Consider the following 23632-nt stretch of genomic DNA (forward strand, 5'->3'; position numbering starts at 1 on the left):
GACAGAAACAGCCGTTGACTGTGTGTGTCCAGCAGAGCCCCCAGGTGCACCATACTCCGAGCAGGGACCAGCGAGGACTTCTTCCAGTTGATGATCCACCTGTGGGCTTCTAAGAAGCGTACCGTCAGTTGCAGATGACTGGGGAGGACATCTTGGGAGTTTGCCAGGATCAGCAAGTTCTCCTGATGCAGAATCCTGATTCCCTGACGACGCAGATGAGCAGTCATCACGGCCATAACCTTGGTGAAGATCCGATGGGCCATGGCCAGTCCAAACGGCAGAGCCTGGAACTGATAGTGAAAGTTGCCAATAGCAAACCACAGATATTGCTGATGCAATATGGCAATAGGTATATGCAGATAAGCATCTTGCATATCCAGGGATACCATATAATCTCCGGGTTCCATGGCCAGTACAATCGAGTGCAGCGTTTCCATACGGAACTTGTACACTCTCACAAATTTTGATTTGAGGTTGAGCATAGGCTGGAAAGACCCATTGGGTTTCGGAACTAGAAACAGGGTCGAGTAATATCCTTCGCCTCTCTGGAACAGAGGTAAAGGCACTACCACTCTTGTATCCAGGAGGGAACGCACAACCATCTGTAGAGCTTGCTCCTTTAACGGATCTGAAGGGATAACCACTGTGCAGAACTGGCGAGGGGGACGTCTTCTCGCATCCATGCATCTGAAGTGGTCATTAACCAGACCTGGATGAATCGTAGAAGTTGGCCTCCCACCCCGGGATCCCCCAGGGGGTGGCCTGTCCCGTCATGCAGCAGGCTTGTCATGAGAAGCAGGCTGACGAACAGCCCAGGATTGTTAGGCCTTAGGCTTAGTGGTTGTTGGGAGCACGAGACAATCTCTGGTATGCCTGACCTTCGCTTTCCCTTAAGGCCGAAAGCAGGGAAATTTGGTACCTTTTGCCTTCTGTGCAGAAGGAGTAGCATTTGGGAGAAAGGCAATCATAGTAGCCGCCGATTCAGATCCAATTTTTAATTAGGTCTTCCCCAAATAAGATGTCCCAATAAAGGGTAATACCTACAAGGACTTTTGGAGTCCAGGTCCAGATCCTCCATCCACGACCTCAACCACAGAATACGGCATGCCAGGACAGACACCTTGGCAGCCAACACACCCGCCTCAGTGGATGCCGCCTAGTGTAGAAAAAGGTGGCGGTGGTATTGTGAGACAGGGAATGTCTGGCATTGTCAGATATATCCTCGGACAGCTCTTCCTCTAATGCCTGATCCAGTCATCAATCCATTTTGCAGCCCCAAGAGGATGCAATCAAGGTCTATGTACAACACCCGTAAAGGAGTAATAGACTTCAGGCGTCCCTCCACATGCTTATCTGTCGGTGCCTACAGTGAGCGGACAGTGGTGAGAGGCAGAGTGGATGACACCCGATGGGTGACATGAGTTCACTAGCAGTGAATTACCTACATTACTTGTTATATAACTCTGCAGGGGGAGGATATTGAGCTAATGCCCGTTGTAGACAGGGGGAATGTATTCCCTGGATTAGACCAGGAGTCTTGTCTGATGTACACTTAATGGTCATGTTGTGGTAACAGAGTTTTATTTACCCTCTGACATGTGAACATTTGCTTAACCACAGTAGGGGAATCTTCTTATCATCAGTGATTTGTAGGATTTGCTTCCCAGTAACCACAAGGGCAGTGGTGTCATTTAGCAATGGAAAATCCTTGTGAGGAACACCTAATATAGGGACTGACAGGACAGCATGATCCCCCTCTCTTCAGATAAAATATCAGAGAGATTATTGAATAGCAAGGAAGAAGCAGCCCACTCTGATGACCCAGAGACATCAGAGTGACCTGGAATAGGGTTTTGACTGATCAGGGAATGAGTCATACGCTGCAATCGATGAGGCAAAATTTTCCCACCCAAATCGGAGTAACCATGGGGACATCAGTGACTGTAATGTTACAGGTGGTCCCATAGGGGGCATAAAGCATTCAACTAGAGTACCCAGTACTGTAGGTTTGAGAACATAGCCCAGGTTGGCTCCTGATTGATTACAGGAGCTGCAGACTGACTGGGAGATGTACGAGACATAGTACATAGACCATCACACAAACTTCCCCCTCAGGTAAATCCGTTGCGCATGCTCTGCAGGGTGCAGGAGCATCCCCAGATTAAATGCCCTACATTTTAAACATTATACACAAATGCAACAGTTTAGTGCGGTTTAGTACGATGAAGCCAGACAGAGTACAATACCTGCAAATTATTCTGTTAGCATGTGACTGAGTACCCAGTACACAACACCTGCGAATAAATACGGTATTATGTGACTGAGTACACAGTAGAATACACGTAATAGGTAAATACTGTGACACACTATATATTGACCCAGACTCACCCTAGGGTACAGTATACAGTGATAGATATATCTGGAATACACCGCAGTGAAATCACATAGCAGATACAGGCACACATAGTCACATATGCAAATCAGAAATAGGATGATAAAGTCCTTGTGCGCACAGTTAGGCAGCTCTAATAAGCTCTGAGATAGGGGATCACACCCTAGATTCCAAATAGCGTATACAAAAACAAATTATCTCTGGCTTATTTGTGCGCCCAAACAAATTAAATAACAAATAAGAGAAAAGATGTACTCCCCTGATTGATGTGATTCTGGAGATGTTCCACTTGTCTCTTAAGATGATACAAAACATAAAAGAAAACAGAAAAACACAAAAATCCTTGTGTAGTACTGTTGGGCAGAATTGCACATTCAAAGAATAGAGGAATAATACTTTACTGATAGTGATATATATCGGGGTCTGATACCCCTACAACAAATCACTCACAATCGTGAATAAAAAACTGAGCTTCTCATATATATTATTAACGGAGAACCATCACCATATGAATTTCAGGGGATGCCCCCTTAAGTGAAGATTCACAAGTAAAAAACTTGCATTCAGGCACATAAAATACTCAATCCCGTGGATCCAACACCAGATATAGATACCAGGGGATACCTACTTCACCAAGACACTCACAGACTAAACCTTGTATAGATGCATAGTAGGTGGGTCTTTTCTCTTCCTTTTAATCCACATTCATTTTCCAAATGTAAATCCTCAGGAAAAAGTATATAGGTGAACCAGTTTTTCACTCATAAAAACACTTTATTAAAACAACTTCTTAAAAACTTTAAGGAGCATACCCGGATTGGAGATAGCCCAGGAATAGGATGATGACTTTGAAAAAAACGGGGCCCCGTTTAATCAATCCCGGAATTCCCTCCTCACCAGATAGCGTCTTCTCCATAACACAGGTACCCCCATCTACGGTGTATGGGGTGACCTGTGATATGTGCAATATATACCCATTACAATTAACAACAAGATTCAGGTGTGTACAATTACAAACACAATCCCCTCCTTTGCATATTGAAGAACAATTCCCCTTAATATAATGTTCCTGTGTTAAATAACACATAGTCCCGGCCATAGAACAGTCCTTTGCCTCTCCTAATATGGCCGCCAGCTGACTTCCGTCCAAAACAAGATGGCATCCATCTCACTTCCGGCGACGCTCCGTCCCACCTGACTTTAGTGTTGCTGCAAAGTTCTATCTGTCGGAGGTGCTGTGTCCGTCCCACTTCCACCGGAAGTCGACGCCGTGATCTTCTTCCCTCAATCTTTACAGCGTCAGCCGTACATCCGCCGGAAGTGTCCATGGTTATGAGGAATAGGAGTTTTCACAATATAAAATGGTCTTAGGAACTTATACATCGAGTGGAACAATTATCAGAAGAGTGTGATACTGAGGGAGCGAATTTGCGGTGCACACTTCCGGTGGATAGAACTTTGCAGCAACACTAAAGTCAGGTGGGACGGAGCGTCACCGGAAGTGAGATGGACGCCATCTTGCTTTGGACGGAAGTCAGCTGGCGGCCATATTAGGAGAGGCAGGCTTGTATACCTCTATTATTGTCCTTATTCCGGATCCGTGCACTTTATATGGAGATATGTGAATCTTTTCTGAATATTTTTTATAAAAGTTTTTTGAAGCAGTATATTGGATGTGCGGGCTCTTTCTTATAGACTGCATTTACCACAATATGTGCCGGCACTCCGACCTCTATTTTTCATGTTTGCGACCAGTTTTTTTTCTCTCTCTCTCTCTCTCTCTCTCTATCTATATATATATATAAAATCAGTGCCTGAAGTGGGCTGGTGTACAACGGTATGGTATACCTGCACTTCTTCGAGTACTGTCCCCCGCCGGTCCGCCGCCACATCAAGCTGACCGCGGCGCTACTATTTCAAATCTGCTGCGGACCGGCAGCCAATCAGGAGCAGCAGATTTAAAATAGTTCAGTGCGGCTGCAAGGTTTGGCTCCTGCATGCGGCATGATTATGCCAAGGCTCCGGCTCCCGCCCCCCCTGACAGCTCAGCTGCCCAGCTCCGGCTTTCTCCTGATGACTACTCGGGTGGCCAGCTCCCGCTCCACAGCATAGCTGCCCAGCTCCCGGCTCCCGTATGCTGATACCCCGGCTACCTGGCAACTGGTGAGCAGAGGGGAACTGATGGAGAAGAGTGTCAGGGTGGGGACAGTGTGTGTGTGTGTGTGTGTGTGTGTGTGTGTGTGTGTGTGTGTGTGTGTGTGTGTGTGTGTGTGTGTGTGTGTGTGCGTGTATATGTATACAGTATATGTATATGTGGCTGTGTGTATATGTATATATGTGTGTGTGTGTGTGTGTGTGTGTGTGTGTGTGTGTGTGTGTGTGTGTGTGTGTGTGTGTGTGTGTGTATACTGTATGTGGCTGTAAGTATGTAGATATGTAGCTATGTGTGTGGCATAATGTGAGTTTCGGCTCATTCCATGTGCTCTAATGTGAATGTCTCTTACGTCCTAGAGGATGCTGGGGACTCCAAAAGGACCATGGGGTATAGACGGGATCCGCAGGAGCTTGGGCACACTAAAAAGACTTTGACTGGGTGTGAACTGGCTCCTCCCTCTATGCCCCTCCTCCAGGCCTCAGTTAGACTTTGTGCCCAGGAGTGACTGGACACACACTAGGGGAGCTCTCCTGAGTTTCTCTGGAAAGACTTGTTGTTAGGTTTTTTATTTTCAGGGAGACCTGCTGGCTACAGGCTCCCTGCAGCGTGGGACTGAGGGGAGAGAAGACAGACCTACTTCTGCTTAGTTAAAGGCTCTGCTTCTTAGGCTACTGGACACCATTAGCTCCAGAGGGTTTGATCACTTGGTTCGCCTAGCTGCTTGTTCCCGGAGCCGCGCCGTCACCCCCCTCACAGATGCCAGAAGACAGAAGCCGGGTGAATATTAGAAGATCCGAAGACTTCAGTGACTGCAGAAGACTTCAGCAACGAGGTACAGCGCAGCGGTAGCGCTGCGCTCCATGCTCCCAAACACATCCACCAACGGCACTCACAGGGTGCAGGGCGCTGGGGGGGGGGGCACCCTGGGCAGCTGTTGCTGAGGTTGTTACAACTGGTTAACACTATATTCGGTGCCCAGGCACCGTATATATTAAACCCCCGCCAGTATAAAGAATTTGAAATTGAGCAGGACTGAAGCGCGCCGGGAAGGGGCGGGGCTTATCCGCGCAGCTCACCAGCGCCATTTTCCTCTCTCCACAACCGCTGCAGAGAACGCTGGCCCGGACCTCCAGGCTCCTCGCAAGTAACAGGGAGCACAAACGGGGGGGGGGGGGGCACAAATATTTTTGGTGCTTTTATTGTTATTAACAGCGCTACTGACATATATTATTTTGGTGTAGTACATGGGCGCTGGGGTGTGAGCTGGCATACTTCCTCTGTGTTTCTCTCTTTAGGCTTCCCTGTAGGCTGTCCCCTTTATTTGGCCAGTGTGTGTGTTGGGTGTCGGTACTTCGTGTCGACATGTCTGAGGCAGAAAAGGAGCTGAAAATGGCTCTATCGACACAGTCGACTACTGATTGGGTTGCTATGTTGAGTACACTTAATGCCAATGTTGCTTTGTTGTCTAAGAGGTTGGATAAATCTGATTCTCAGACACAGACATGGAGAAAATCCATGGAGGATGCTTTGGCTCAGGTGCAGACCCCCTCAGGGTCTCAAAAACATTCATTTACTCAGATGGTTGATACAGATACCGACACGGACTCAGATTCCGATGTCGAGTTTAATGAGGCTACTTTACACCCAACGGTAGTTAAGAGTATTCAGTACATGATTGTGGCTATTAAAGATGTTTTACATATTTCTGACGAACCTATGGTTCAGGAAACAAGGATTTGCCTATTTAAAGGGAAAAAAAACGGAGGTGAAGTTTCCCCCCTCTCATGAAATGAAAGCTCTTTGTGAAAAAGCGTGGGAGTCGCCGGACAAGAGGTGGCAGATTCCCAAGAGAATTTTTATGGCGTATCCTTTCCCCTCTGATGACAGGGAAAAATGGGAGTCGTCTCCGAATGTCGACAAGGTTCTATCCCGTTTGTCCAAGAAGGTGGCGGTTCCGTCCCCTGACATGGCTGCTCTCAAGGATCCGGCGGATGGTAAGCTGGAAACGTCTTTGAAGGCCATTTTTGTTAATACGGGTGCATTGCTCAGACCTGCTGTGGCGTCAGTATGGGTGAGTAGTGCTATTGCTAAATGGGCTGATAATTTAGCTTCTTATATGGATATCCTTGATAAAGATAATATTCTTTTGACTCTTGGTTATATCAAGGACGCTGCAGATTACCTAAAGGATGCGGCGAGGGATGTTGGCCTCTTGGGATCAAGAGCCAATGCCATGGCGGTCTCGGCCAGGAGGGCGCTGTGGATCCATCAATGGAATGCTGATGCCGACTCCAAGAAAGCTATGGAAGCTCTCCCCTAGTGTTTTGTTTGGTGACGGCCTGGCTGACCTGGTGTCTACCGCTACTGCGGGTAAGTCATCTTTTCTTCCTTATGTTCCCACGCAACAAAAAAAGGCACCCCATCAACAGATGCAGTCCTTTCGACCTAATAAATACAAACGAGGTAAAGGCTCGTGCTTCCTCGCTTCAAAGGGTAGAGGAAGGGGAAAGAAGTCGCCTGCAGGATCAAGCGCCCAGGACCAAAAGTCTTCTCCCGCCTCTACCAAATCCACCGCATGACGCTGGGGCTCCCCTGAGGGAATCCGGGCAGGTGGGGGGCCGTCTCTGGATCTTCAGTCAGGTCTGGGTTCATTCAGCCCTGGATCCTTGGGTCTTAGACATAGTGTCTCAAGGGTACAAGCTGGAGTTTCAGGAGATGCCCCCTCACCGTTTTTTCATTTTGGCCTTGCCAGTGTCTCTGCCGGAAAGAGACATGCTAATTGCTGCGATACAAAAGTTGTGTCAGCAGAGGGTCATTGTTCCCGTTCCCCCGTCCCAACGAGGGGAAGGGTTCTATTCGAGCCTCTTTGTTGTACCAAAGCCGGACGGTTCGGTCAGACCGATTCTGAGCCTAAAATCCCTCAATCCGTACTTGAAAATTTTCAAGTTCAAGATGGAGTCTCTTCGAGCGGTGATCTCCAGCCTCGAAGGTGGGATTTTATGGCGTCAGTCGACATAAAAGATGCCTACTTACACATCCCGATATATATCCTCCACATCAGGCCTTCCTGAGATTTGCGGTACAGGATTGTCATTACCAATTTCAGATGTTGCCGTTCGGGCTTTCTGCGGCCCAGAGGGTTTTCACCATGGTCATGGCAGAAATTATGGTTATCCTTCACAAGCAGGGGGTTACAATTATCCCGTACTTGGTCGATCTCCTGATAAAGGCGAGGTCCAAGGAACAGTTGGTAAGAAATGTGGATCTTTCCCTGTCGGTTCTGCGACAACACGGTTGGGTTCTAAATTTGCCAAAGTCTCAGTTGATCCCGACCACTCGGCTGCCCTTTCTGGGCATGATTCTAGACACGGAGCTACAGAGAGTGTTTCTTCCGGAAGACAAAGCTCTAGAAATCCAGACAATGGTCAGGGAGCTTCTGAGGCCGACAAGGGTGTCGATTCATCAATGCACTCAGTTCTAGGGAAGATGGTTGTGGCTTACGAAGCCATTCCGTTTGGCAGGTTTCATGCCCGGGTGTTTCAGTGGGATCTGCTGAACAAATGGTCCGGGTCTCATCTGCACATGCACCGGAAAATAAGTCTATCTTCCAGGGCCAGGATTTCTCTCCTGTGGTGGCTGCAAAGCTCTCACCTTCTAGAGGGACGCCGGTTCGGAATCCAGGACTGGGTCCTGCTGACAACAGATACAAGTCTCCGAGGCTGGGCCGCAGTCACGCAAGGAAGAAATTTCCAGGGAAAATGGTCAAGCCAGGAATCTTGTCTCCACATAAATGTTCTCGAGTTAAGAGCCATTTACAACGGCCTGGTGCAAGCGAAGAACCTTCTTCAGGGTCTTCCTGTCCTGATCCAGTCGGACAACATAACAGCGGTGGCGTACGTGAACTGCCAAGGCGGTACAGGGAGCAGGGCGGCTATGGCGGAGGCCACAAGAATCCTTCGCTGGGCGGAACAGCATGTGAGCACCCTGTCGGCAGTCTTCCTCCTGGGCATAGACAACTGGGAAGCAGACTTCCTCAGCAGACACGATCTCCATCCGGGAGAGTGGGGCCTTCATCAAGAGGTATTTGCAGAAGTGACAAGGCGTTGGGGAATTCCTCTGATAGACATGATGGCATCTCACCTCAACAAGAAGCTTCCGAGGTATTGTTCCAGGTCAAGGGACCCCCAAGCCAGTGCAGTGGACGCCCTGGTGACTCCGTGGGTGATTCAGTCGGTGTATGTGTTCCCTCCGCTTCCTCTCATTCCAAAGGTGTTGAGGATCGTTCGACAAACAAGGGTTCAGGCGATACTCATTGTTCCAGATTGGCCACGGAGGGCCTGGTATCCGGATCTTCAAGAATTACTAGTGGAAGATCCCTGGCCGCTTCCTCTAAGAGAGGACCTGTTACTGCAGGGGCTCTGCGTGTTTCCGGACTTACCGCGGCTGCGTTTGACGATGTGGAAGTTGAGCGCCAAATCTTAGCTCGCAAAGGTATTCCCGGGGAGGTCATCCCCACTCTCCTTAAGGCTAGGAAGGAGGTTACGGCGAAACATTATCACCGTATTTGGAGAAAGTATGTTTCATGGTGTGAAACCAAAGCAGCTCCTGCGAAGGACTTTCACTTGGGTCGGTTTCTCCATTTTTTGCAGGCAGGCGTTGATGCAGGCCTGAAATTGGGTTCCATCAAAGTGCAGATTTCGGCTTTGTCTATTTTCTTTCAGAAAGAATTGGCCATCCTTCCAGAGGTTCAGACTTTTGTTAAGGGAGTACTGCATATCCATCCTCCATTTGTGCCGCCGGTGGCGCCGTGGGAACTTGAAGTGGTGTTGCAGTTCCTTATGTCTCACTGGTTCAAACCTTTGCATAAGGTTGAGTTAAAGTTTCTCACGTGGAAAGTGGTCATGCTTCTGGCTCTGGCGTCTGCCAGGCGAGTGTCAGAGTTGGCGGCCTTATCTCACAAGAGCCCTTATTTGATCTTCCATTCGGATAGAGCGGAATTGAGGACTCGTCAACAATTTCTGCCGAAAGTGGTTTCTTCGTTTCACATTAACCAACCTATTGTGGTGCCTGTGGCTACAGATGCTGTGGCGGTTCCAACGTCTCTTGATGTTGTAAGAGCTTTGAAAATTTACGTCGCCAGAATAGCTCTTACCAGGAAAACAGAAGCTTTGTTTGTCCTGTATGCTTCCAACAAGATTGGAAATCCTGGTTCTAAGCAAACTATTGCTCACTGGATTTGTAATACGATTCAGCAAGCTCATTCTTCGGCTGGGCTACCGTTGCCGAAGTCAGTAAAGGCCCATTCTACCAGAAAAGTGGGCTCATCTTGGGCGGCTGCCCGAGGGGTCTCGGCACTTCAGCTTTGCCGAGCAGCTACGTGGTCGGGTTCAAACACCTTTGCTAAGTTTTACAAGTTTGATACCCTGGCTGATGAGGACCTCATGTTTGCTCATTCGGTGCTGCAGAGTCGTCCGCACTCTCCCGCCCGTTCTGGAGCTTTGATATAGACCCCATGGTCCTTTTGGAGTCCCCAGCATCCCCTAGGACGTAAGAGAAAATAGGATTTTAATACCTACCGGTAAATCCTTTTCTCCTAGTCCGTAGAGGATGCTGGGCGCCCATCCCAGTGCGGACTGTTACTTGCAGTTGTGTTGTTACTGGTTCTATTTGTTTACACGTGGATTGTGTATTAGTTATATTCAGCTTGTTGCTGTTGTTATTTCGTACTGTTATCTGGTTTCATGATACTCCGGTTGTACGGTATGTTGTGGTGTGGGCTGGTATGTTTCTCGCCCTTAGTTTAAACAAAAATCCTTTCCTCTAAATGTCCGTCTCTCCTGGGCACAGTTCCTATAACTGAGGTCTGGAGGAGGGGCATAGAGGGAGGAGCCAGTTCACACCCAGTCAAAGTCTTTTTAGTGTGCCCAAGCTCCTGCGGATCCCGTCTGTACCCCATGGTCCTTTTGGAGTCCCCAGCATCCTCTACGGACTAGGAGAAAAGGATTTACCGGTAGGTATTAAAATCCTATTTTCGGCTCATGCAGTGTGCTCTAATGTGAATTTCGGCTCATACCGTGTGCTATAATGTGATTTTTGGCTCATACCGTGTGCTATAATGTGATTTTTGGCTCATACCGTGTGCTATAATGTGATTTTTGGCTCATACCGTGTGCTATAATGTGATTTTTGGCTCATAGCATGTGCTAAAATGTGATTTTTGGCTCATACTGTGTGCTATAATGTGATTTTTAGCTCATACTGTGTGGTACATTGTGAAAGGGGCACCAGTACTAGAAAGTATAAGGTGTCCTACTATTGTGGTGCAAAAGGTGTATAAGGGGTGGTAAACTACACTGAAGGGCACGCCCCCTTTTAAGTGACCACGCACCCTTTTTCGGAGCGGACGGCAAATCATTACAACCTTTACTTTTCCATACCCCCACTTCAAAATTTCCACTTCAACCAGTGTGTATGTGTGCGTATATATATATATGTATATATATATACACACACCACACCTCTCCCTAATATTAGCCCCTAATCTGAACACCTTAACCCAAACTGCTAAAACAGCCCTAATATCTTATCCCTAAATTTTACCTGAGGGCTCGGTATTTTGGCAGGGGGGGCCGCTTACTATTTGCCTAGGGTGCTGAGAAACCTTGCACGGGCCCTGGGCACACCACTGACAACCTCTTACGGAAACTGAGGGACATCATCGCAAAATGGCTTACCCCACTTAGACTCTCCTTGGGATTTGTGATATCTGACAATGCCACTAATATTACATCTGGGCAAATTCCAGCACATCCCATGTTTTGCACATACAATTAATTTGGTGGTGCAGAATTTTTTGAAAAACGACATGGGCGTGCAGGAGATGCTGTCGGTGTCCCGAAAAATTACTAGTGAATTTTAGTTAAAAATTAGTCATGTTTCCTCATTTCCTGTGATACTTGTAACGTGGTACCACCGATGTGCAGTGAGGTCAGTGGCTGGGGATGCACTGTAAGAATAAGATTCACTCCCTATATATATATATATATAAAGAGAGAGAGAGAGAGAGAGAGAGAGAGAATAATAAAAAAGGGGGGGTCCCCCGTACCAAAACCAGCACCAGGCTGACCCACTCAGGGGGGATAATGCCATAGCAGTGGAAACACTCGGTGTGGGGTCCCCCTGCCATCACATTGAACTCCCCCCCCCAGTCCAGGGCTGGAATTCCTTGGAAATTGGGGATCCCAGAAAAAATAAATGGAGTCCCCCTCCAGAGCAACAATCAGCAATGGACTGAAAGCCCAGTGCTAGGCCCGCACCCCTGGTGGCGGTAGGTGCAGGGTTCATGACATAGTAATATTGTTCTTTACAGGCGGCCTACAGGTCCCAGCAAGCCTACCCCAGCATGCAGGCACTTGGAGAACCATAAGTGCCTGCATGCCCGGATATTCAGGGCCCGCTGGCACCTGTAGTCCTCCTGTAAAGAAAAGATTAAAATAAAAACAAGACACATTTTATTTAAAACAATTTATTGTACAGGGTCTTCACCTAGGGGGCGACGGCCATTAGGCAGCCCTTTTTCATGGCTGTCGCCTCCCCAGGACTTCTGGACTCTTCTGTCTTCACCTGGGGGGCTGCCGCCTCCCCAGGGCTTCTGCGTCTTCACCTGGGGGGCGGCAGCCTTTGGGCAGCTCTTTTCCATGGTCACTGCCTCCCCTGGGCTTCCCGGCATCTTCTGTCTTGGGGAGCTCTTGCACGCAACTTCCCCGCCGGCGGATGGTCATCAACCATCAATGATTCCTAATCGTTGATTGTTTACGGCCGATATCGAATAGTTTTGCCATCGATGGGAGAGAACCAGATGGTTTCTCTCTATCGATGGCTTATTCTAAACAAAAAGTTTTTTTTTAAAAGATGCTGGGACACAGAGCATAGCTCCGCCGCAGCAAACGTGAAACCGCCGGTCTGTGATTGGCCCGCGGGTCATTCACAGAAATAACAGGGATGGCCAAAGATGAGTGAAACCATCGATTGTCTCCCATAGCCATCGATGGCTACTCACAGTTTCAACATCGATGGCAGCCATCGATGGCGTGCACACTGATGTCCATCTCTAGGACTGACAGCTACTGCCTCGCGCTGGCTTCTGTAAGCCAATCCTGAGGGACGGTGCGATGATACAGCGGCCATCTTAGATTTTAAATATGACGCTAACTGCGCCATTTTTTAAATAGGAACCGCTCCGCTGTTAAACTCATGCAAGCTATCCCCGCCGGGTCCCGCCACCGCTAACGCCCACAACTCTGCCGCTTCCCCACCACACATCCCGCTGCCCAACCTGTGATGACAGTGGATCCATCACTGGACAGCTGTATCCAGTGACAGATCCTCTGTCCAATCATATCTGCCTGACTGACAGAGGCATGCTTTCATGTGCAGTGAATGCACGTCCCTGTCACCGAGGCACTTATAGTAGTGCCGCCTTTAATGTTATTTTTAATGGGCTTTTAATGCCCACGGCTTGGCTCTGCCTACTGCCCGTCCCCCCACTCCCTGTTGTCAAAGGGAGGCCACCCAAACCTAATTTTAATGTGTTAATGGTTAGTATAATACAAAGCAGATGTTTATTACACAGAATATGTGTCATAAGTATCTTCGTTGTATTATTTTAACAACTAATGACAGGGGAGGCAGTGCCTCCCCCAACTGCACGTCCCTGCGTGGTACACTGCAGGACATAAAGGCATACTTGCCTACCTGACCCTCTCCATGAGGGAGAAAATGCTCTGTTCCTGGACTTTCCTGGTAATGTATGATTGCCATCACCTGTGGTGAAACACCTTTCTTATCAATTAACTTGCTCACCACAGGTGATGGCAATCATACATTACCAGGAAAGTCCAGGAACAGAACATTTTCTCCCTCATGGAGAGGGTCAGGTAGGCAAGTATGCATAAAGTCCACTACACCTGTGTTTTATAGGTAAAATACAGTTACTTATGGTCTGTTTTTATCTTCATCGTGGTAGGTTGAATTTATAGTTATCTGCTTAATGTAGTCTTTTTCTTTCTCCACAGCACAAATGCAGCATTATAGAACATGGAGAACAGAAGGAGGAAACCATCTGCTGAAAGCAAAAATACATCTGCCGTCTTGGAGACACAAATCTATAAATAACAATGCACTGAAAAAGGGTTTGAAATAGCTGGTAGGCTCTCTCCCAGTGATGAGGCTCATTCAGGTGCGGCTGTTCTTGCTGCTGTTGCTGCATGCATAATTATATGCTAATATGGGCAGACGCTAACCTGAGCATAGGGACGCCCAATGCTATTGCATCATTTCAGTCGGGCTGCCGCGAACAGAAAAATGGCAGCAGCCCGACTGACTTCGCAGCCAGGCTGCATAGGCAGGGGGCCTTCCATTAATCAGCGATGCGATCGCAATTGACTTGCAATCGCATTGTTGGCCGTCATTAGCATGCTGGGCGGCCTCCACCATGCGATCGCAAACAGTTGCAGTTTTGCTAATTTTGCAAAACTGCAACTGATGCTGAATAGGGTCCATATTTCAATAATGGCTGCGCATCATGGTCATTGGAAGAAAGATGGTGGAGCCTTTCTAAATGCATACGGGATTATAGTCGCAAGCTGTGACACACCTGCATTTGAGTGGACGTGACACACCTGCATTTGAGTGGCTGCCTGTCCCTCCACCGTTATCATATAGATGAATATTTAATCTGTCGCCCTGGTATGACTGATTTCCTCCTCATTGTTTAGACATTTCATTAGAAAGCTGCAGACCTAATGGACCAAACTCCTTTTATGTTGATCCGTAGCACTTTGCAACTTTTGCTTAACATTCACACAACTAACATTCTCTTCTTGTCTAATTGTCAATGGTCACTTGTTATAGATCTGCAATTCAGAGGTATCCTGTATTCCCCGCAGACTTCTCAAAAGCTTCTTAGTGTTGAGTTTTGCCTGCAGCAAAGTGACACTTAACAAAGCATCTCTTATGTAATGTTCTATCTGAACATTGCTGATATCAAGCATCCTGCCTTGGCATAAGAAATCAGTAAAAGGAATATGGGGGGTCATTCCGAGTTGATCGTAGCTGTGCTAAATTTAGCACAGCTACGATCATGTTCCCAGACATGCGGGGGGACGCCCAGCACAGGGTAAGTTCGCCCAACATGTCTGTCTGCCCCCCATCCCTGCACAAGTACAAAAGCATCGCACAGCGGCGATGCTTTTGTACTTGCGGAATAACTCCCGGCCAGCGCAGGTCCTGCGGCTGGCCAGGAGTTGATCGTCACTGCCCCTGGTCGCACCGGCTGCATGTGACGTCACGCATCCGCTTCGGCCCGCCCCCCGCGCGGTCTGGCCACGCCTGCATTGGCAAGATCGCGCCCCCATAATGGCGGCCAAATGCCACCGTGCCGCCCCCTCCCACCCAGCGACCGCCTCTGCCTGTCAATCAGGCAGAGGCGATCGCTAGGGAACGATGGCCTTCGGCCGTCCGGCATGTGCCGGCGCATGCGCAGTTCTGACCCAATCGCTGCGCTGCGATAAACTGCAGCGAGCGATCGGGTCGGAATGACCCCCATAGGCATTGGAGCAGCCTTGGTGCAAATGTAACATTACAATGTATCAGCCACATACTGTAGGAAGACGGTCAAGATACCGCTGGACGGAATCCCGACCGGCACAATCCCGACATATTCTCCCTCCATGGGTGTCCACGACACCCATAGAGGGAGAATATAATAGTGTGGTGAGCGTAGCGAGGCACCGTGCCCGCAGCGTGGCGAGCAAAGCAAGCCCGCAAGGGGCTGCGTTCCGCTCACCACCCCTGTCGGGATTGTGTGGTCGGGATTCCGGCGTCGGTATTTTGACCGCCGGGATGCCGTCCAGCGGGATTTATTACTGATCCCATACTGAAGGTTAAATAAAGAGGTGAAACAGGCAATCACCTGGTCCCATAAGCTTAAAGGCCAAATAAGGCTTTACTGTGCGTACTGTGCGTGCACCATCTCTGACACAAGTTCATAAGTGCTAGCGGACTGTCCATCAGCACTGTACTTTCCCATCCGTGGCCCAATACCAGCAGCACCCCCTGCAATTATACAGTAGTTCTGCCTAGATTTTAATGATAACACACAGTTTGCTCATGATACTACTATTTCATTGTGGTTATACCTATTACAAACATAGGGCCTAATTCATACCTTATCACTAGGCTGCATTTTCATATAGCCTGCGATCAGGTCTGAACTGCGCATGCGTATGCACAGCAATGCACAGGCGCGTCGGTCCGCAGCGATGGGGATCGCCGGGCAGCGACGGGATGGTGCGAGAAAAACAATTGCGCGGGCTATCGCAAGGTGACTGACAGGAATAGGCCGTTTGTGGGTGGCAACTGACCGTTTTTAAGGAGTGTCCGGAGAAACGCACGAGGGACCAGACGTTTGAAGGGAGGGTTTCTGACGTCAGCTCCAGCCCGGATCATCGCACTGGAAGAGTAAGTCCTGGGCTGTGCAGAGACTGCACAAACTTCTGTTTGTGCAGCTCTCCTGCACATCCGATCACACCACTGCACAGAGATTTCCCCCGCCCCCTGTAGGCGGCGATTACCTGATCGCAGGGATGCAAAAAACGCACCCTAGCGATCAGGTGTGAATTAGGCCCAAAGTATGTGCAGAAAAATATCCTCTTAAGAGTCACGATTTAGGGGCTGTGTCCTCATTCCTCCTGCTGATATTTCTGCCCCATAGTGGGAAAGTTGAGAAGTATGTTATGGTCTGCTATGGTGGCCAGGTGTCGCACATAGCATCAGGTGTGCTCGGCAATGACTATACTGCACCAGCAATTTGGTGTTTGTAATGATGTGTGTGCAGGTGCTGATATTATATAGTTATATAGGCACACATCAATGAATGACTTATAGGGCCCTCGCTGCCCACCGTAGCGATGCTAATTGCATATGTACTAACCTATGTGATTAACATCGCAATGCGGTGACAGAGGCTCCCACAATACCTGTCAGAAGTTGTGCGGGGGTCTCCCTCACCTCCCTAGGGTCTCTCACCTCCCAGACACTGGCAAGCAGGCAGCAGTCAGTCCCAGACTCCTCATCATCATCATCCCTGCAGCCAGAAGGACCTCTGGCTGTGTTGCTGGGGGGGGAGGAGTTTGGGTTCCGGGACTAGGGCTGCCTGCACACAGGTATGCTGGGGGAAAGGGGGATCGGTGGGAGTGGCGCGAGGTGGCGGGATGTGGTGGCTGGTGGTAAGAAGCCCATAGGCTTCTATAGGGTATTGCCATCAAAAGATGGCGATACCCTTAGCGGCGAAAACCTGCTGGCCAGGTCTTAGTACATACAGTGGGTGTATACTGCAAATGGGTCCAACAGGGACACACTATACAGTGTCACACACAATTCCAAGTAGAGATCTCAGTGGATTCACACCAATTGGATCTTGACTTTGGCGTCTGGATGTCCTGAGACTCACTGAATGCGATGTTTGCAAATTCCTCATCTTATTTCATAGGTGGTGTGCCCACATTTGTTCTTGCATTAGACCTTTTCTTTGGGTGGCACTGAGATACTGGTAGCCTCTGTATCAGGTACATCTCTTGTTGATGGCATGTCCAGTGATTCATACCTGTTTTGCACATCAGGGGGGGTAATTCAGGCCTGATCGTAGCAGCAAATTTGTTAGCGTTTGGGCAAAACCATGGCCCTCATTCCGAGTTGTTCGCTCGGTATTTTTTATCGCATCGCAATGAAAATCCGCTTAGTACGCATGCGCAATGTTCGCACTGCGACTGCGCCAAGTAACTTTGCTATGTAGAAAGTAATTTTACTCACGGCTTTTTCATCGCTCCGGCGATCGTAATGTGATTGACAGGAAATGGGTGTTACTGGGCGGAAACACGGCGTTTCAGGGGCGTGTGGCTGAAAACGCTACCGTTTCCGGAAAAAACGCAGGAGTGGCCGGAGAAACGGTGGGAGTGCCTGGGCGAACGCTGGGTGTGTTTGTGACGTCAACCAGGAACGACAAGCACTGAACTGATCGCACAGGCAGAGTAAGTCTGAAGCTACTCTGAAACTGCTAAGTAGTTAGTAATCGCAATATTGCGAATACATCGGTCGCAATTTTAAGAAGCTAAGATTCACTCCCAGTAGGCGGCGGCTTAGCGTGTGTAACTCTGCTAAATTCGCCTTGCGACCGATCAACTCGGAATGAGGGCCCATGTGCACTGCAGGTAGGGCAGATATAACATGTGCAGAGAGAGTTAGATTTGGGTGGGTTATTATGTTTCTGTGCAGGGTAAATACTGGCTGCTTTTTTTTACACTGCAATTTAGATTTCAGTTTGAACACACCCCACCCAAATCTAACTCTCTCTGCACATGTTATATCTGCCCCCCCTGCAGTGCACATGGTTTTGCACAACTGCTACCAAATTTGCTGCTATGATCAGGTCTGTATTACCCCCCCGATTCTAACTTTTCTATAACTTGCACTTTCTTTGTAGATATCATCTCTAGACTTGACAAGATTTCTGGTTTTTGGATTCCATAACCTGTAGCCTTTCGCTTTCATTGCATTTGCCAAGTATCTGCATCCACTTACAGACTTTGCTTTCACTGGACCACACACATCTGAAGGTACTATATCACGTGGTTTTAAGCACTGCCTGCTGATTTTTCACAATGCACTTTCCTTTAGAAAAGGGAACTCTCTGTTGTGTAAGACAGTGATAAGATTTGTTCCCATTTCCGTTACGTAAAGCACATTTTGGATCTCTATAACTTTTGTTCTTGTTCCATTTCTCAAGTGGGGTTTAATTGTTCCAACTTCTGTAGCTACAGTATAAGCACTTGCCAATCTCTTTAATAGTGATAGGGTCACCTTTGGTTAACGTGGTGAACCACTTTGCGTTACAATTGAATTTCCTTGTTGCACCCAAATCGATATACCAGGAATCTTTACTGTGGCCGTCTTTTTCTGAAGATACTGTAGGTAACAAATGCTTTCAATCTTGTGAATTACAGCATTTGAACTTGAATTTTCTGAATATTTCCACAGGGGTATGGGAATAGACCTAATGCTATCAGCAGGGGTTAAAGTGAGCCGGAACGGGGCGGAACTGCGTTCCGTCAGTTCCACTTGGAGACGGAACGCAGTTCCGCCTCCTCTGGCTCACCTAACCCGGCGATGTGTCCCCCGTCGCTGCAGGGAGATGACGGGCGCCCGCGGCGCCCGTCTTCCTGCACAGCGGCAGCCGGAGGCAGGAGCTCAGTACTGAGCTCCGCCTTCCGGCTCAGTCAGTGCGCGCTATGGGAGAGACGTCATGACGTCTCCCTCATAGTGCAGAGGAGCGGGCGACGAGAGGACTGCAGCGGCCGTACACGGAGCGGGGCTTGGTAAGTATGGTGTGTGCTGTGTTTTTTTTATTTTTTATTTGTGTAGCAGCTGGGGGGCAAACTACTGAGAGGTCATTACTACGGGGGCATTATTACTGTGGGGGCAAACTACTGAGGGGCATCTACTGGGGTCATTACTACTGGGGGGCATTTACTGGGGGACATTACTACTGGGAGCAAACTACAGGGGGCAAACTACAGAAGGGCATTACTACTGGGGGACAGACTACTGAGGGGCAGTACTACTGGGGGACATTACTACAAGGGGGCAAACTACAGGAGGGCATTACTACTGGGGGGCAAGCTACTGAGGGGCATCTACTGGGGGGCATTTACTGGGGGGCATTACTACTGGGGGACATTACTACAGAAGGGCATTACTACTGGGGGACAGACTACTGGGGGACATTACTACAAGGGGGCAAACTACAGGAGGGCATTACTACTGAGGGGCATCTACTGGGGGGCATTTACTGGGGGACATTACTACTGGGGGGCATTACTACTGGGGGACATTACTACAGGAGGGTATTACTACTGGGGGGGCATTACTACTGGGGGGCAAACTACAGAGGGGCATCTACTGGGGGCATTACTACTGGGGGCATTACTACTGGGAGACATTACTACTGGGTGCAAACTACAGGGGGCAAACTACAGGAGGGCATTACTACTTGGGGCATAACTACAGTGGCATTACTACTGGGGGCGTAACTACAGGGGTTAAACTACTGGGGGCAATACTACTTGGAGGCATTACTACTGGGGGCTAAACTACAAGGGGGCATAACTACAGGGGCTAAACGACTGGGGGCATTACCATTAAGGGCATTACTACTGGGGGCACTACTAATGAGGGCATTGTAAACGGGGCACTTCATAAGGGGCATCAATCCTGGGGTCATAAGGGGCACTGCTATTGCGAGCATTGCATAAGGGGCACCGCTACTATGGGCTCTTTATAAGGGGCGCTACCACTGTGGGAATTGTATAAGAGGTGCTACTGCTGTAGGCATTATGTGTATTATGGGGTGCTACTACTGTGGGCGTTATTAGTATTGTGTAACACGCCCCTTTTTTGAGACCACGCCCCCTTTTTGCGGCGCGCGCCTACGGCGCGCGCAATACCTTTGTTGAATTGCCACCGTGGGAAGGGGGGTGAGTTCCACCACCTCTCTAGGACCACTTTAAGCACTGGCTATCAGCATTGACGGGGTTCTAATTAGATAGTCCAATAGGGAATACAGCCGCTTGCTGAACAGTCTAGATCTTGTTGGTACTATGTCAGGGGACCCCACACTACTGGTTTCTTGCTATAGGACCACCAGAAGTGTCTAGTATAGCCTACTGCTAGTGGTGGCAAATACAGGGATGCAATTTACTCTATGGCCCCCTCATCCATGCCCACACACAAACACACAACACCACCAGCCTTGGTTATGAGTCTAAGAGTTGGTTTCACTTTCCTTTCTTTTCCTTTCTTTCTTTCTTTCTTTCTTTCTTTCTTTCTTTCTTTCTTTCTTTCTTTCTTAGAGATGGAGAGGGGAATAGGATAATCAAGTCCGAACTGATGGATCCTGAACGTAACAGGAGGCATTCGCAATAGACATGTCTCTATACATGTAGCTGCTTCCCCTATTTCTACAGGCATAGCACTGGGGGCATTGGCAAATCTGAGGGAGGAGTGGTCACGCACCTCAAAAATGAAAAAAAAATGCACTGGCCCTGCTTTGAAGCAACGGTCTTGCAGTTGATGTGCATACCTCCCATGTTTGGACTGCTGGTAATTGGGACAGCAGCACAGACATGCCAGGATGGAGGTCCCTTGTGGTTGTTCCTTACCAATACCCTTTAAACATCCTTTCACTTCGGTGAGCATCATTGGCCAGTGCTGAGCAGAAGTGAAAGGGACATGTATCCCAACTTGTCAATCAGCAACATGGGTTGCCTAGACAGAGGCCTCCTTAACCAGGACAGTTGGGAGGGATGCGTAATGCAGCTGCAATGTATGTACATAAATTATATATAAGTTATATGTCAGAATATACTTCAGCTGAGGGAGCCTCCATATACTGTAGGTATTAATATTGAGTTCATTAAGTAAATAATATCACTGCCCATTAGCCTCTGCACCCCAGATGGTCCATCTTCAGCCGTTAGCAGCAAAGTGGGATCACATTCACAGAGACATCACCCACATTCTGTGACATGGAGCCTACAGTACTGTACTGTACCGGTGGTAAGGGATGTGTTTAGCGTGGATGTGATGCTGGCTGGATGTGACCGACGCTGGAATCCCGACACAATTCTCTAAAATACCGACAGCCAACATCTCAAAGGTAAGTATGGGGTTTACTGTTAGGGTTAAGGACTGGGAGGGGGGGAGGGTTAGGTACTCAGAGGGGGGGGGAGTTTAGCCCTTACCGCCACCCACCAAAGGGTTAGCCCCAAGAGGGATAGTGTTGGGGTAGCGGAGGAGGGGTGTTAAAAATACATACCAACTCCGACGTCGGAATCTTCAATGTCAGGATGCTGTGTCAGTCATGTGACCACTGGCATTCTGACGAGCGTATTACATAACGAACCCGGTGGTAAGTATTGAAAATAGTCACGAGTTGCCTCTGGATTTGTCTCTATTACTGGAAATTGGGAAGTTGGTAACTATTTAATTAGAGAAAACCATAATATATTGCAGATGTATTTGCTTTCCTTATTATTAGCACAAAGCTATGAGAGGATAATTGTAGGTTTCTCTTAGTCAGCAAAAGCGAAGATCACAGGTATTACAGGTTTATTGTGTTAGACAGTTCATTAGATGCAGGATCAATATAGTAGTGAAAACCAACAACATGTCTATAAATTCTGGCTTTCAGATTACCCTTATACTACCAAATTGATCATGCATCTATAGAATTGATATTAATAACTGCATAATGCCTGTTTATTATAACATACTCAGTTATCTCATTGTTTTTTATTATTTAATGCAGCCATCTCTTATAGGATTTTTTTTTCTTTAAATAGCAAGTGAGGTACATTTTAAACATGTACAGTTACAGTATTCGACAGGTATTGTTCATCATTATCTCATTGTCATTGTCAGTGCCTCTCCGGAGGTAAAACAAACATGGCTGCAATAGACTCACAGCTCTCAGCTTGTCATGTGATGGCAGAGAGGTGAGAAGGGGGTGGAGGATGTCACAGAGAAGATACAAAACAAATTGTTTGACTGCCAAACACAGTCAGACTTAGACTTGGTACACACTGGTCGATACAGGTTGAGTATCCCTTATCCAAAATGCTTGGGACCAGAAGTATTTTGGATATGGGATTTTTCTGTATTTTGGAATAATTGCATACCATAATGAGATATCATGGTGATGGGACCTAAGTCTAATTACAGAATGCATTTATGTGTCATATACACCTTATACACACAGCCTGAAGGTCATTTTAGCCAATATTTTTTATAACTTTTTTCCATTAAACAAAGTGTGTCTACATTCACACAATGCATTTATGTTTCATATACACCTTGTACGCACAGCCTGAAGGTAATTTAATACAATAATTTTAATAACTTTGTGTATTAAACAAAGTTTGTGTACATTGAGCCATCAAAAAACAAAGGTTTCACTATCTCACTCTCACTCAAAAAAGTCCGTATTTCGGAATATTCCGTATTTCGGAATATTTGGATATGGGATACTCAACCTGTATATCATCCGTTCTATCAAACGGATGATATAAAGGTAGTGAATCAGTGGGTGTGTGCTGCAACCGATGTGTCTCTGAATTATGTCATTCACAGACATATCGCATCGGACCTGCAGCACAGGTGGTGCCAATGTACTGTATATAGCAGATATATCAGCATGTCTGGCTGTGTGTGCTGGCTATAGACAAGCCGCCCATACACTGGCTCCGGGGACTGCCATCACAGCTGGGTGAGAAAATTAAAATGCCTGTCCAGTTGGGATGTCTGCACAGATATACAGTACAGTATCGAGCGGCCGATTGATAAGTATGCTTACCAAATCGGCTGCTACAGTATGTCGCGAATCCACCAGTTAAGAGATCTGCCAGCATAGGGGGTCAATCTGAGTTGATCGCTAGCTGCCGTTGTTCGCAGCGCAGCGGTCAGGCTAAAAAATGGCATTTCTGTGCATGCGCATGCCCCGCAATGCGCACGCGCGACGTACGGGTACAAAGCCCGTCGTGGTTGGGCACAGGTTTTACCAAAGTTTTCAGGCGCATTGAAGGCCTCAAGAAGATTGACAGAAAGGGGACGTTTCTGGGTGTCAACTGACCGTTTTCAGGGAGGGTTTGCAAAAACGCAGGCGTGTCTGAAAAAACGCAGGCATGGGTGGGCATTCGCTGGGCGGGTGTATGACGTCAAATCCGTACACGAATAGGCTGAAGTGATCGCAAGCGCTGAATAGGTTCAGAGCTACTTTGAACCTGCACAAACTGTTTTTGCAGATCTCGGCTGTACATGCGTTCGCACTTCTGCTAAGCTAAAATACACTCCCCAGTGGATGGCGGCATAGCGTTTGCACGACTGCAAAAACTAGCCAGCGAGCGATCAACTCGGAATGACCCCCATAGTGCGTACCAAGTACTAATGTCGCTCTAATTTTTCAAAGGATTGCC

Source organism: Pseudophryne corroboree, chromosome 12, assembly GCF_028390025.1.
Source record: "Pseudophryne corroboree isolate aPseCor3 chromosome 12, aPseCor3.hap2, whole genome shotgun sequence".
Taxonomy (NCBI): domain Eukaryota; kingdom Metazoa; phylum Chordata; class Amphibia; order Anura; family Myobatrachidae; genus Pseudophryne; species Pseudophryne corroboree.